This window comes from Pseudopipra pipra, chromosome 12, assembly GCF_036250125.1.
Source record: "Pseudopipra pipra isolate bDixPip1 chromosome 12, bDixPip1.hap1, whole genome shotgun sequence".
NCBI lineage: Eukaryota > Metazoa > Chordata > Aves > Passeriformes > Pipridae > Pseudopipra > Pseudopipra pipra.
Genome location: NC_087560.1, coordinates 7127834 through 7141763, shown reverse-complemented (window position 1 = coordinate 7141763; position 13930 = coordinate 7127834). Strand labels below are relative to the sequence as shown.

The following is a 13930-nucleotide window of genomic DNA, read 5'->3' as shown; positions in this document are numbered from 1 at the left end:
CCAGAAAAATCTACAAATATAACTTCAGCCATCGATTTTCACTGCAGAGTCCAAAATACAACTGCAGTCTAACAGAAGGCCCTTTGCTTTTCCCATGACAAGAGACAATAACGGGAATTTGATTGACAAAGGAACTATCCATGCATGAAACAAGTTTCAATCTTTCTACTAATGCAAGTGACTGAACATCCTAATGAGGACCTTAAATTCACCAGAGGATTGCAATTCATATGACTTAAGCATTACATTCTTCTGACCACTGCTGTATGAACAGTAGTTGAACTCATGTGACACTTAAAAAACTTGCCCATGCAGAACAGTTCTTGGTAAGGTGGCACTGCAATCTAAGTGCTTAACTTATTTTCTTCCCCTTTCTCTCAAACTAGAGAAGGTTATAGTTAATTTTAAACATATATATATATATATATATATATATATATATATAGTTCTGATGGAAAATAACTATCAATAAGAACATTCATTATTAAAGAGAACATTTTTCTTTTCTGCCTATTTTGTGTTTCACTCTAGGTTCATATTACACATTTCATTTTGGAAAACATAGTCAAGCCCAATCCATGTGGAGCTGCAGGGTTATTAATAGAATTGCACTGACAGCAGTACAATAGTGATGATGTAGCTCATAACACCATATGGTCCCCTTGGGTGGCCTTAGCACAGTGACCTTTTTTCCTATATGTTATCTAGAGCTTAGAGACTCTTTGCTGAAGATAAGTCAGACTCCTTGTACAGTGGAATAGCTTGGCAGCAGGTGGATGGGCCAGCAGCCACTTCCAAGCAGCATGATTAATATTTCCTGGCAACATAAGCAATAACTGGCAAAAGAGACAGAAGGGGCCATCTATCTGCACATGCCAGGACTGGGTGATAAAGTTCACTGCTTTGGCAACAGGCCAAATGTGAAATATAATTCCTGCAAAAAAATTTGTTTAATGTCTATATTCCAAGTTAAAAAAAATTACCAGTTTCACAATTTGTAGTCTTTCTTCTAGAAAAATATGCTGATTTTAAAGCTATATTACTATGACAACTCTCTTTCTTGTTCCTTTTAAATGTAAAAAAAAATTGTTAGAGCTGCTAATATCCTCAGAAAGCATTAACTGCACAGGATTGCCCACACTTACACATAACCATTGTGATCAGCCAACGAAAGCCTTTGCTGGTGCTGAAATGCTTCTAACACAAGATGGTTGTAGAAAGAGGAGCTGATGACTAAAGCTACAGAAGTTCTCCTTTTTGCTTAGCCAGTCCAGTAAAATCTATGTGAATCTTTTACCAATAATACTTGGTACATAATAACAATACCAATAATACTTGGTTTATATTTGGGCTTCTACTTTGCCTCCAGGCTTTGTGGTGTTGCTCCAGCTGCAACAAATGACAAAAAAGAAATCTAGAAATACTGGATATCAGTAGACAAGGTGTTTGAACACATACTGTTCTCTGGAATGTCCAATCTGAAAAACCAATTTTTAGGAGAGAAATCCTCAAAACTTCTGCTATTTTGAAATATTTGATCCAAAAAGCATTTTCTAATTTTTAATCAGTAAGAGAAACTGATGGAGACTACTTCCAGAGGAAGGCACTGCACCAGGGAGGAGATGATGACAGAGCGGATCCAAGGACAAAAATAAAAACATACACACACGTTTGGTTTAATTTTGTGTCTGGAGCTGACAAATGCCCCTAAAATTCTGCTACACTGGCATGTTCTCCCAGATCTTAATGCTAACTTTGACAACAATTATATAGAAACACTGCTGAGATTCAATTTTTCATTTTAAAATCTTCTGATGTTAAATCACTTGTGGTTCTACTTTATGCTTCTCAGGCTGAAAATAATCTGTAGTGTCAGACTGAAGGATTTTATTTACCCTTTCAAGCACCACTCTTCTCCCTTTCAGTGGGCCATAAGGGATGTCAGAGGACATCAATTAAGGTTTATCTTCATGTTTGCCAATCTGCACTTCCAAAAGTCCCTCAAATTAGAGATTCTGTCAAATTGGAGTGGGAGTGGTATGTATGGCTGTTCCTTAGTTGTGTTAATAAAAGATAAATATACTGAAAAACTACCAAATTACATTCTGATTTATTTACCAGGCAAATAATTGTCTAATAAATATACTGTCCAAGTAATTGTCATGACTTCAGACTAAAACTTGTCCAGAACTTATCTTTGATTGGAATTCTACAAGTTGTTATAAAAATACAAATAATTAAATCTTATGGACTTTCAGACAAAAAATTATATTCATGATTTAAGAGGGTAATATTTTGATTTGTTATATTCCCATTTGATTTTTTTTTTGTGTTGTGGTGAAATAGAACTGCTAGTTTTCATATTTATGTCCCTTGTACTTTTAACTGAAAATGACAGTGCCAATGCCCTCAAGGTTTCCTTTTTAGGGGCTGACAAGAGGAAGGGAAGGGACATGGGAGATATTTATCTTCTTTTTTAAGGCAGAAATCTTTGGGCAACTTTTATTCACTACAAACAAAATATTTTGAATGGTGTTATTCAAGCCACGCTTTCACCTGAGAGCTTATAATCTTCTGAGAATTCTTTTTAAAATGTAATCATTTGTAAGAATGATGAATACTATCTAAAGCCCTATCATTTTTTTCAGAAAGCTACTGCATTTTTGAAACTGATTATTATTACTGTAACAGAATATTACTTTTAGGGCCTGAACTGTGAAGAAGAAATAATATGAATTAGCAGTGCTTTTAGGACACGTGGGAAAGGTTTGACCTCCCGTTTATTGTGCCAAATATATGGTCTGTAAACTCTTCATCCCCAAAACCTTCAAAAGTTATTGAATCAAGTCCTTAGTAGCTACTTAAACACTTCTTTCAATGTCTCAAACAATGCCTATTAATGCTGCCATATCACTCTTCAGTGATTCACTCGAGTCAGCACCTTCCAGACCTTTCAAACACCTGAACAATTTCATAACTGCTCTTGACTAAAATAGCTTGTCTATGACAACACATAAATTGCCACCTACACAACAGTGCCTGGCTAAACTACAAGGAAAGCTGACAGCCCTAATTGCATTTAATGTCTTTATGCAAATGAGGGTAAGCTGGATGAAGCTGTCCCAGAGCAGAGGTTTACCAGCAGGAACAAGACTTTCACAGATTGTATCTGTGTGGGATTCCCCAAATCTGCTTTTCAGGTTAAGGACCAACTGCAACCAGCAGACAAACAGTCTTCTCTGATGCTTGAAAGTAACCCCAAAGCAGTTTTTGCACAGTTTTCAAGAAATATGGAGGTGTTACATGGATACATTCCTCCCTCCAGAGTACAGAGTAAATGAAGGGAACTGTGGCTAAATTACAGTTGATTCTCTGGCCTGTTCTGCCAGTGTAGAAATGAGCAGAGGATACTGAAGAAGTAGCCTAGACCTAAACAAAAGAAAGAAAGAAGGGAACTTAGAATATTCAAAGATAAAGAACTCAGCTACCAGTGTAAAGCATTAGTACTTGATCTCTGCAGCACTAGAGACTGCACAGAAAGCCAGCTGGCACATCATCTGAAAATCCACTGTGCTCTCTATCTATCATGCTTACCTTCTGCTTACCTGGGAAAAGAGATTAAAGCTTGTTCTTTTAATTGGGAACAGTTTTTTTGTAAGGAACATCATAAATCATTCTTTACTTAGTAGATGAAATCAGAGAATCATGAAATCTGAGATACTAATAAGCTGTTTTTATCAGTCATCTTTGTCTATAGCTTACCCATTAAAGCTCTAAAGAAGGTTCCAACACAAAACATTCCAGTGTGCAGTGCTGAAGTTACTCTTCTGTTTTCCATTGACCACTATGATGCAATTCAGCCACCTCTACTCAAACTGAGCAGTAGGTACTTGGTGATCCCCAGGCTTGCTAGGCTCCTGCAGTCCTCTGCAGTGAGAATAACTGGGCACTGCCTTAACCAGAAAGTATTGCATCTGACCTGCTGACCTGCACTTACTGCTCTCTAGGGCACACCAAGGTCAGTACAGAAAAAAGAAACACTGAAACCTTTCTTGCAGCCACTAAGCTGCCAGCATTTCAAATACCACCAAACATACAGACAGTGTGTGCTAAGCATGAGATTTTGCTTACTACAAATGAATTGGTGACCTTCAGTCTGTGTTCTACACCAGTACAAGCTGTGTGTCCCACAGAGCTTTGGGATTTTCACATTTCTCTTAGGGCACAGATACCTTTAGGATTTGCTCTTTTCAAAAGCTTTGTGTGCCTTTCCTCTCTGCCAGAACATTTCTCCATCCCAACAGCAATATCCACACTGTTTCCCGGGCAGAGGAGTTCAGCAGGATCCTGATGGATGCCATTTCAGTCTTAGTCTCTTCTTACATACTCTGTGACCATAATGTGATCTTTAATTAGTTAACTTAAAGGAACTGTAACTTTTCCAAGAAACTTCAGCCAAGGAACACGCCTCTTGGCACGCTCTGGTTTGGTAGTGCCAGTGTCACCTCAAAGAAATGCAATGGAGATTCAGATCTGACAAAATGGACAAAACTCAGAGCCTTTGATCCAGCTCACAGAACAGACAGTTGTGCTGCTTACTATTTTAATCTCCCTAAATCATAGCTCACAGTAAATGGCAATGGGAAGGGCTGCTGAATACATGGTGTTCTTCTAGCTGGAATTTTAAGTAGCAGGAATTAACACACTTATCACAGAGATCCTTAGAAAACAGAAACAGAAGCAGGAGTATGACATACTATTCCAAGAGGAATCTTTGCATCCCCCTTCTTCCAAACCCATTTCTGGAATTTTCAGTAAATTTGTAGCATTTGCACTTTGGATTTGTTTAGTTTTTCTCTTATGCCCTTCTCTATCCTTCCAGTCTAGGTTATGAGAGTTATGTATATCCATAAAAAATCTTCACCTTTATAAAACATTAAGTTCTAGTCAATTAATTCCATTGAGGATACCTGCATGGCCTTAAGATGCACATAACTATTCATTTAAATGAAATGTTACTCCCATGAACACCACCAAAAGACCTGATATTAAGTTATTAGTTACTTTCCATCTATGAAGTATCAATGTTAATTCTTTAACTGGCTTTAAAAAAAAGAATCACTTTGGATATTTTGAAAACTATCATCCTGGTGTGCAGAAGGGAACAGAATTCTCAGACACCAGAGAGTTAATGTTGCATCTGCTCAGGGCCTGGGTGCTCTGAGCTCACAAGGACTTCTCACAACCCATCCATCACATCAGCATTTAGCACTCTGCAACCTCAGCACTTCATTGCTTCTCATCTCCCCTTAGACATTCTGGACCAAGTCCAGAGTAATCCAAACAAATGGATCTTGGGTCTTTAACAAGTGATTAAAGAATCTTTTACACCCACCCTGTAACATACCATAAGTCATAATTCAGCTACTGACTGGCTGTATTTGTGTTTTTCAAAGTAAACACAGTCACACAACTTAACTGTTGTACTACAGGACACTCTGGATCCCTGGAATTTCCAGATGGAAGACTGTTTGTTTCAGATATTCCTTTATTTCATCAAAATGTAGTAGATTTCCCCATGGATTTCTGTGAGCTGACACTGCCTGGATATTTCTACCTTCACTGTATATTGTACACTCTTGGATGCTGTGGGTAGTTGGAAAATGCAGTAAACCAGCATTTTTCCTCTTGCTGTGTAGCAGGTTAGTCCCTCAATACATGACTGTGTTCCTGAGTAAGCTTAATTGATCATAGTAAGGCAATCAAATGTGAATATTTTTTGCTCTTTGATTTCTAGAATGTCATTTAACAGTATAACCAAAATGACACTAAAGACATGAGTTATGCCAAATTAGAAATCTATCATAAAATCAAATATTAATAATAATGAAAGAGAAGGGGTGACATTCTGCATCTGCCCAGCTCTGGAGAAAAACAAGGCCTCAAATACTTGATTTTTTGTGCTTTGTATTTAGCCAGTGCCCAGTGATGGCAGACATTTTAAAGTCCAAGGAAAGGCTGTGGTTCATTACCCACTTGGTGACATTAACAACTTCAGCAGCCCTTGCCTCAGGCCACTGGTGCAGGTACTTCCTGAGCCTCTCCACTGTGCCAGTACAGCTGCTTAGTCAGAGAATGATTCTACAATTTTTCTTGCAGCCAATCAGCCTGCAAACTGGTCCAGTCGAAAAATAATCCTATTTCTTTCTTGTGATCCTACTTTTTAGCTGGATAAGCTCCCTGATCCTGTACACTCTGCAACTAAGTGACCAGCTGTGCTGGGACAACGGGGACTACAGGAGGTCAGGAGTGAGGGGGTGGAAGCAAGACAGGGAAGAATTCTGCTTAGAGTTGCTTGGGCTGCACTGAAGCCAAATGTCTAGTTAGGAACTAAGCACCCTAACCACTGAGTAATATTTTTAAATTTTTTTTTTAAGTTTTTAATCTCAATTTTAAAAAATAAATAAATCTGCTCCCTTACCAGGCTTTCTATCATCAAATTTAGGCTCTATTAGAAGTTTAAAGATCTTTTCCTCTCTTCTAATTTGATTGCTCTTCAAAAATCACTTTAGCAAAAGAAAGGGAACTCAGAAAAAAACCCAATTTATCATTCCAGCTCATAAAATAATGTAACTCGTTGTTCTGGCTGGTGTTAATAATATTTATATTGGAAAGGTCTAGGGCAATATCCTTGAAAACACAATTGTTTTCTGCACCATCAGCAACCTATTAGCCAGAAAAAATAAAAATTTTGTACTTTGGAGCTTTTTGGGTACTTGCTCAAATCAAAGCTTTCATTTCCCTCATACCCTCCATACATATTTCAGCAAATTAACCATGGAAAAAGTTCCAAAATTAGAGAGACAAGGTTTAATTTTTAACAATCCAGTTCCTAATCTAATGTTTTCCTATTGTTACTTCTGGATTTAACAAGGCTATTTAGCCTACAGGAGAAATCCTTTTAATAATGGAATTCTGGTGTAGTATTTTTGGGAAATCTCTGCCTTTTTTCCTCTTGATTCTCCAACACCACCCACTTCTTTTTCCTCCACACACATGCAGCCACTTAGTTAATTGTGTGTGATCACTAAACACAGACACATGTGGGCATGAGAGTCCCTAATCAGACAGGCACAGACACAAAATCTCTATCCTTCAAGGACAGGGTAAATTCTGTCAGGCATTTTAAAGCCAAGGCAGGTCATTGAAGTTATTATTAGCACTAATTAGCACTCCCACAAGCTGTTGAATTCTTTACCTGAAGCCAAAGGCCACTCAATATGGTGCAAAATTTGCTCACATCTCTGAAAGAATCAGCGAATTGGCTCCTCTGTAGGAACACAGGGTTGGTCCATTGCATGTGAATAGGCTTTTGGTAAAAATATGTCTGATCCATGTACCAAAGGATCTACAGAAGCAGAGATATGATGAAACTGTTCCAAAACAAAGGAATTCTACAAATGTCTAAACAGATTTTGTGAGAAAAGGAAGACATCTGGCCTTACTTATTATAATGGTGCTGTATTTTAAACTTTCTAGCAGGTTTCAGACAATTCATCCCCCATCTCAGCTCCACTGCTGTTCTTTTAAGTTAGTGTTTTATGTGGGAATTTGAAGACAAGTCTGTATGAAAATTGATTTTTTTTCCCTTGTGAGCAGCCTTCCCTCGAGAATGAGAGATCTGAACTGAATCACTGAGCTCCAAATAAAACACTGATCCTAATTCTGACAGTGGCTAAGAACTGATGAAAGCCCAGTGAGCCACCTCTTTTGTATCTTAAGCACATTTCTAACAAAGTGCCATAACAGGGAAGCCTGGCAATAGCTCTCATTAGTAAAAAGCACTGCTACAGGGCAGTAGAAGGATTTATTTGAAAGAAGGGAGAAAGAAATGTGTTAGAATCAGCTATTTTGGGTCTGTAAAATAATCCACACTATGACCTTTAGTCTAGAGATAAATTTTCTACAAAAGTAAGCAAAATTGTACCAGGAGTCAAAAAGTAACATATTATCAAAAATAAAATTAGCAAATATTTACTGTAGAACCTACTATGCAGGGGCCTGGCACCTAAAGGATTCCCCCCCAAAAACAAGTCACTATCCTGTGTGGCAAGAAGTTGGAAACAATGGGGAGTCTTGAAAGGTAACAGGCAAGATGTCTCTCCAACTATCATTCCTTGCAAAACTGAAAGGCAGAGAGTGAGAAACACAGAATAAACACTGCTTTAAAAAAAATCCAGGCCCAGCTCAGTGCAGATTGACAAGCTGCAGCTCTTCATTAGCTGGACATGCAACCCAGCATCCAAATGTCATCCAAATTGGGGGCTTCCTACGTCACTCTGAGCTGTATCTGAGTTTGTGTCTGTCACAGAGGCTGCAGCTTCACTACAAGCTCCACTTGGCCATGCACTGTCACACTGAACACATTTTCATCCAGCCAAAAGTCAAACCACAGAGCTGGAGACAAGGCCCTCAGGATCTCCCTCGGTCCCTTCCATGGGACACAACACATCACACTTTGTGGTTGCAGAGGTCAGCCAGCCCCTTTTGACTTTATGCCATCCTTAAGGCACCACTCAATATTTTAAAGAACTCTGCAGCTCTGAAGCACCAGTAATATTAATGGTCACAATTTTAGCATGATCAGTATTATTACCTCTGCTTTAAATTAGGCACCGAGAAACACTGAGCTTCCAGTTACTATGAGACAGCATTCAATGCCAGGACTGGAATCCTTATTTTTAGCCTCCTGGTCCCATTCTTGAAGCATTTGCTTTGTCATACTGCAGCCAGAAATGCATTTCCTCTAAAACTAATATACAAACAGCATCAAAATTTTGGCCTTCACTCCCTGAGTGATAGTACCATTATGAAGATGAATCAAGGTCACTGCTTTTTTATTTGTGTTATCCATTTTTTGAAAAGGAAGCCCCACAAACCGAGATGTGACACTGGCTGCTGATGGAATCTCTGTCATTTTCTTCAATTTGCAACAATTTGTAGCATTTTCATTATTTAGAGACTTGATTTCCTGACACCAGGGCACAGCTACAAGGTAAATTTCTGGGAACACACAAATGACATAATCTATTTCCTTTAGTATGATGCCAGCAGCTGAAGGGTGAAATAATTGCCTGGAAGTGCATTGAGTTGCTTCATTCTGCTAAACCAATTAGGATAATGGGAATTCTGGAACTAAATCCCTAGACACCTAACTAAAATTAAGCCTTTTAAACACTGTGACAGAAATTAATGTCAAATGCTTCAGGAACACTTTCCCTCATGGAGACAAACCTCTCTACCAAAAACAGCATTGCTAACTCATAATTAACTCTCAGAAAGGAAAAGAGCAAAATTTTCTAACTGACTGTGATGATTCTCACACAGTTGGCTCATTGACAAGCCTTTTCTAAGGTTACAAAGTTAAGTAAAGGTTGCCAAGCACTGGTAGTATAATAGGACCATGGGATGCCTTGGATGTGCATTTAGAGATTCCATTTACCAAATAAACGGGAGGTGGACAGATCCAAAGAATGAGGATGGTGCTTATTTTAGGAGACATTACAGATGGTTTCCAGTTTGTGTTTCAACAAAAAAGTTGTGCAAAATTAGAGAACTGAAAACAAAAATCTCTTTTTGTTATTGTGACGTGAGGGATCATGATTCTGTTGTCTCAGGGCTGGAAGGCACGTATACTACCCTGGCCAGTGAACACCTCTAAAATGAAAATAAGCAAACATTAAATGCATATTTATAAGCAAACAAAACTCAGATGAGTGTGAGCATTAGAAAGTGTTTCACTCACAATTTCACTTAGGAAGGATTATTCACATTATCTCTAAATCGCTTTCACTAAATTAAGAGTCACGTGTTGCTGTTGTATCTTTGAACTTTTTCCATATGTTTTAGCCTGCATCAATTCAAATGTTTAAGGCAGTAAATATACTTTGAACAACAGCTGTTAGCTCAGAGGAGGAATCTGACCCTATAAGAAACTCTTTTGGCATACTCTGGTATTCACCTGACATTTCCAGGCAGCCAGTACATCTGTGGGTGAATTCAGAGGGTCAGCATAGTAAAGGCAACAGGAAAAAACAGGGGATTATTAAATACATAGAGAACAAACAACTAAAGAATTTCAGACTTTGCTTATCACACCTAATCTCCAGTGTCAAGCTATCTAACCAGCTTGTCTTCTGTATCACCTATGCAAAATTGAGGAAAGCAATGCTGAGATAGCTATGCTTTAAAATAATGCTTTAAAATCTCTGTCTTTACCAAAATTATTCTGTTTCAGAAGAACATAATCTTTACCGCTCTAAGTGAAGTTTTCTGTCAGGAAAATAACTTTTCCCTTTTCATCAGTGTTGACACATCCTGTAATCTACCCTGCATCAGCTACATATGAGCCACCACACAAAGAGATTACACTGACCATTATGTACTCATCATGGAATAAGATGATAAGCAGGATTCTAAAGGGCAAGACTTGTTTGTAGTTTCCACTCTGACCAAACCTGAATGTTCCAATCCTTTGCTTTTCAAAACAAAAATGATGGTTCTCTCTGTTCACTCTCATTTTACCTATTAGGAGTCATAGAAACATGATCAAATATGATGATCTTTTCTTAACAAGGTATCTTTCCATAGTCAGAAGAGAAGTGTTCAAGAGCAGCAGAGGAAATGTTCCATGAAAGCCTAGATTCCCAATTCTTACGTGAGCACTCTGGTGTCCTGAACCTGCTCCATCCCAGGGATTTTTGTCAGTTTGCTCCATTCCATAAAAATCCAAACTTAGGCGACTTCACCATTTCTATCAAGTTTGCTCCTGGAAAAGAAATAATCCAATCAGAGGAAGGAGATAAAAAGAGATCTGATCAACAGGTTTAGAGTTCTTTATAATACAGGGCATTTCCCACAGTCTCCATTCCTGACCACTAAGTCAGAAAACAGAAAGACAATTCCTGAACACAGTAGTACATGTAGATTAAGCTCCTGGAATTGGGCTATGCTCTTAACACCCTAAGTTCTTAAATAACAGAAATGATACAATCCTCTGAGAAGTTTCTTGCATTGTGAAGTAGTCGGATAAAATATTCATGTTCTTAAATAGAACTGCTAATAAAAAAATAAGTAAAGGCTGGTTGTCAGCGCTGCTTGCAATATGGTAGTGAAATGGGAATGAAAGCAATAGAAAATAGCATGCCAACAAGGGAATTTGAAAGCAATGAAGGAAATTTATATTTGTTTTATATTTTGCTTTATCCTTCACTGGTTTTAAAACTAATTTTTATTAACTATATCACCTGAGACTGAAAATACATACCTCAAATATGATAAGCAAGAAGAAGGCCCCAACATTCAATTAATAAAAAGACATTTTCTTTCTGCTTTGGTTTTAGTTTTGGGTACACACTCCAATGCAGTATTGTGACTGAATATAAAAACAGAACAAGGAATTTCATACTTAATCCATAGTCTCCCTCAGTTTCCACCAGAGTATGAATTTATATACTAAAAGGACACGGTTTATAGGAAAGGCATAAGAAGTGCATTTTACTTGATCTATTATTTCTCCTTTGAAAATATATTTTATTTGCTCTAAATACTGTTTCTTCTCCATTACCAGCTAGTCATCTTGTTATAGGGTTTCATAACTACATCATTCATCAAATTAAGATTATGTTTACTGCAAGAGGCCCCCCAGTGCAATAACAGCATATTTGAGCAGTGAGACATTGGGTGTAAAAGACCAAAGTGAGCCCACTCCAGGCCCCTGTGGGAGGGGAGAGCTTGGGAATCGCTCTGGACTGGTTCTAGTCTAGTTCTGGGGATGAGCACCCATCAGAAGCTGGAGCACATCAGGTACACTGCCAGGGCACAGGGTTTGGTGTGGAGTACTCTGCAAGGAGTCTGCTTTGAGTGCTCCCAGCTCACTCCTCAGTGCAAACACAAGCATGGAAAGATGGGTGGATTTGTTGTAAAAGTGATCTCCTGTGAGAGAACCACAAATCCAGCCAATGGGTTCCTGTGACCCATCCCCACTGAAGTCTGCACTTTTTCTAGGAAGGCTACTTTTGACACTCCTGATTTTAAAAAAGACAACACCATCAACGAAACAACAATAACAAAAATAAGGAGATGGGGGGAGACAAAATGTCAGATGAATTAGACCACTTGATTGCTGCTGGCAGACTTTCTATGCTTGCTTTCTACCACACATATTTTTTCATATCATTCCCTTTCATTGTGGGGCTGGAGAATACCCAGTACCATAGAAGGAGGGAGACAAAGCCTCCACAGTGAGAATTTAGGCTCATTTAAAATAGCTTTGAAACATGGTCATATCCCTAAAAATCCATTTTTTGTTTATTTTATAATGGGCTCAATACTTCCTAAACCTATTTATAAATTCCTTCATCTTACACATGCTGTATCTTGCTAACGACATTTTATTTTTAGAAAATTCCCTTGCCTGACAATTTTGCAGACTTGACTCAACCAGTCTCCTGATAAATTCAAATTAAAAACTTGATAATTAAATACGCAGAAGTATTTCATCCTGTCACAATCTTTGGCTGTCTGAAACATCAGAAGCTGTTATAAGGAAACTGATTTGTCTCCATAGCAAAAAAAAAAAAAAAAAAAAAAAAACCAAACCAAAAAAATCTAGAAGCTTGTCTTCTTTAATTAATCTGTTGCAAGACAGCTTTCAGAGGAAGGCCCAGCCACTCAGGCAAATTTTAGGCAATCTCCATAGGGTTTGAAGAGATGTTTATTCTCTCGTTTTGGCACTGCCACTGGCTCAAATTCCAGCTCTCTTGCTCCTTTAGCCAGGGTGCTGTTTTCCCCTACACTGCAGAGATGATGGGCCCCAGCTAACAGTTCCTGTGGTGCATGTCAAATTGACGTGTGTACTAATATGTTTTATTCACAATTTTAGAGTTTGAAGTTAGATTAAATGACAAACAGCATAATACAGATAGTGAATCACCAAAAATCATCACTTATTTGCTGAGCTATACTTTTATCAGAGACCCTGGAAGTTACTTGAAGCTTGTCCGTGTCTCCACACTTCATATTTCTTCCTCCAAGATACTCTGCCTTCCCTTTCAGCAAATACAGTCTGCACAGTCCTACTGAAAGTTAACTTTCTATTCAAGCTGGCAAACAGGTCAGCTATTGTATCCTCTCTGAATACTGCTTTTATCTGACAGGTCTGTGAGTCAGCAACATCTCCCTTAAATACCCACTCCCAGGATCACATGCACAACCACCACAGCATCGTGTTCAAACCAATGATGCTCAGCAAATATGCCCTGGGCACGTCTAGCACCAACCAGACTAGCACCAACAGGATCTAAACTCCTAAAGGCTCATGCATATCTCAAAGCTACACTGACTTAATTTATGCCTCCGGATGGAGTTATCTTTCCAAGCAAAGCACAACACCAGTTAAGTCTCAAGCCTCGTAGGTGTGGGAAGAAAGGAGGCAGCCCAGGAGTGCTGCTGTAATGGAATACTGTGTTTTCACACCTACACCACATATATTGGATAAGCAACTGGGCAGGATTGTCCGGGCATGTTCCCTGCATGCTGGCCAAGCTCTTTATTTGCTGACACATTCCCGTCCTACAGAGCCAAGGACAAGATTAAGAAAGCTGACTCAACTGTGCCTGTGAGGTTTAGGGCGCTTCAGTGCCAGGGAGCAGCTCTGCTACAGTAAACTTGAAATGTTTTACTGCCCAGCTACACTGAAGAGAACAGAACAGCTACCTCACTGGAGGAATAAAGGGAACAGGAGAAGCTCTTCTGGGCTGTGGTTGCTGCTGTCCCACACCAAGCCCTGGGCAATCTCTGCCCTTTGGGATCATTTTGTACTGCAGAAACACTATGGAACGTGATTTGTGTCCAAAGGAATATATGGTCC

The 13930-nt window shown here is 38.7% G+C and overlaps 1 protein-coding gene and 1 long non-coding RNA gene across 5 annotated transcripts in view; one reads left to right on the top strand and one right to left on the bottom strand.

Annotated features, from left to right (window-relative positions):
• The window catches only part of LOC135420587 (uncharacterized), a 54101-nt gene extending 43278 nt beyond the window's left edge, over window positions 1–10823 (bottom strand). For both annotated transcript variants that reach the window (XR_010433610.1, XR_010433611.1), the window contains exon 1: window positions 10718–10823. This is a non-coding gene — a long non-coding RNA (uncharacterized LOC135420587). The remainder of the gene's footprint in view (window positions 1–10717) is intronic.
• Window positions 1–13930, top strand: part of LIPC (lipase C, hepatic type) — a 51365-nt gene that overhangs the window by 4221 nt on the left and 33214 nt on the right. The gene's annotated exons all lie outside the window — the stretch shown is intronic.